The 2,500-nt window shown below is 47.8% G+C and overlaps 1 non-coding gene across 1 annotated transcript; it reads left to right on the top strand.

The window, feature by feature from the left end:
• Positions 1-1,149: 1,149 nt before the first annotated feature.
• On the top strand, positions 1,150-1,304 carry LOC143350656 (5.8S ribosomal RNA). The gene has a single exon (XR_013081216.1). It is a non-coding gene; the product is annotated as a 5.8S ribosomal RNA (ribosomal RNA).
• The last annotated feature ends 1,196 nt before the right edge of the window (positions 1,305-2,500 follow it).

Below are 2,500 nucleotides of genomic sequence, written 5' to 3'. Positions count from 1 at the left end.
TCGTTCGTAAATGAATAATATACATACTCATGGCTAACTTGAGGCGAATAATCGCAAACGACGACGCGTCGATTTTGCGGCCATCGTTGCTCGCGCGACTAACGACGACCAGCCGAAACGGCTGTAGTTTATCGCATCGATTTCATCGAGCAACCGATGGACGCTGCCGCGTTCGTTCGTAAATGAATAATATACATACTCATGGCTAACTTGAGGCGAATAATCGCAAACGACGACGCGTCGATTTTGCGGCCATCGTTGCTCGCGCGACTAACGACGACCAGCCGAAACGGCTGTAGTTTATCGCATCGATTTCATCGAGCAACCGATGGACGCTGCCGCGTTCGTTCGTAAATGAATAATATACATACTCATGGCTAACTTGAGGCGAATAATCGCAAACGACGACGCGTCGATTTTGCGGCCATCGTTGCTCGCGCGACTAACGACGACCAGCCGCAACGGCTGTAGTTTATCGCATCGATTTCATCGAGCAACCGATGGACGCTGCCGCGTTCGTTCGTAAATGAATAATATACATACTCATGGCTAACTTGAGGCGAATAATCGCAAACGACGACGCGTCGATTTTGCGGCCATCGTTGCTCGCGCGACTAACGACGACCAGCCGAAACGGCTGTAGTTTATCGCATCGATTTCATCGAGCAACCGATGGACGCTGCCGCGTTCGTTCGTAAATGAATAATATACATACTCATGGCTAACGTGAGGCGAATAATCGCAAACGACGACGCGTCGATTGTGCGGCCATCTGTTGCTCGCGCGACTAACGACGACCAGCCGAGAAGGCTGTAGTTTATCGCATCGATTTCATCGAGCAACCGATGGGCGCTGCCGCGTGCGTTCGCCCGATTGCGCGTGAAGTTACTGTTCGGAACCAAGAATATACGGGTGTATTATACCCGTTGGTCGCAGCCACGCGCAAAGGCTTTTGAATGTACTGTACGCCCGGCCGTCGAACGATGGTTTTCCGTCATTCAGGAAACAAAAAGAAACTTTTGTCGTCGATATGGCGCGTTCAATCCTCCGTCGATACGCTGGTCGGAGGTGCGAACATCGAATATTTTTAAAGCAAAGAACAAGGAGCATTTTTAAATACAAAGAGAAAAATTGTAAATTGTATATGATTACCCTGAACGGTGGATCACTTGGCTCGTGGGTCGATGAAGAACGCAGCTAATTGCGCGTCAACGTGTGAACTGCAGGACACATGAACATCGACATTTCGAACGCACATTGCGGTCCACGGATAAAATTCCTGGACCACGCCTGGCTGAGGGTCGTTCACTTGTCCTAAAACTGCTTGCGTTGTTCTCAGATTCCCTAACCCCGCCGTCGTTTACCTCTCCTTTCGGGGAGATGGCGAAGAACGTTTCGGAGCCGGGTCGATGAAGAGAAAGGTATCAACGTACGAGCGAGAATTTGGGTATTTCGTTGGCGTTTGTCGCTGGACGTACGAAAAAGAATAAATATTATATATTATTGGCAAGTTTGCGCACCCCTTGCGTGGTGAGGCAGAGATCAGTCTGGACTCGCGCGAGTGTTTTACGGCGTCGTGCGTCGTGTTGTCTGGAGTATCATCACGACCGCCCGTTAAAGCACCGCTCCTACGATTTCTGACTTTGACGGCACTAAAAACCACCGTGGGGCGCAAATCGCGTTTCGTACAAATCTAATGATTACCGGCGCTCCCGACGTTGCCCGAAGTTAATAATTTATGCAAAGGAAAGAGAAAATAAAGCGTATACTAGTTTTGGAGCATAACAAAAAGGACACTGGAAAGAAATTTGACCAAACACTGATAATTATGATATGTAATATATGCCCTACCACGTGAAATTTGTGGTATCCGTCGGTCGTCGTCTTCCTCTCTGTTCGTTCGTACAGCCCCAGGGAAAAATGATAATTTATCAAACGAATCGGACGATCATCCTCTATGGAGAGGCTCGAACGAACACGACGAGAAGCGCGATACGAACGGAACCCAAAAGAAGGGATATACTCTGAGAAGTTGGTCGCCCCATGTCTCTCTTTGTTACGAATATGTATATCGATTGCGAGACCGCGCGTTTAGCCGGTCGTCCAGTCCACGAATGCTTTTCTTTCGAACTTACGGTGGACTTTGGTAGACTATCAAAGAATCAACGAAAATCGGATCGGGTAGTTCTATCATAGACACACACCGTGGTTCTTCTTTAATTTGAAAAGCGACGGAAGGACGTTAAAAGTAATCAGCCGGTTACGCCTAGCGAGCGTTTCGCATCGAACGAATGAAAAACTAAGACAGAAGGGAGACACTTTGGCGAGGCGCTAAAAACCCATCATTGATATCCTTTTCTCCGAGAAAGCAAAATGCTATTATATGCTATCGGAGGACGCGGAGAAGTAGGAGGTGGTGGTCGATTCCATATATACACCAGGTTCTTGTTGCTCCGATTCGTTACGGTGTACGATTTGTTTTTCTTTTTTTTTTTTTTTT

Source organism: Colletes latitarsis, unplaced genomic scaffold, assembly GCF_051014445.1.
Source record: "Colletes latitarsis isolate SP2378_abdomen unplaced genomic scaffold, iyColLati1 scaffold0007, whole genome shotgun sequence".
Taxonomy (NCBI): Eukaryota; Metazoa; Arthropoda; class Insecta; order Hymenoptera; family Colletidae; genus Colletes; species Colletes latitarsis.
Note: the sequence above shows the minus strand (reverse complement) of the source record. Positions and strands in the feature narration are given on the sequence as shown.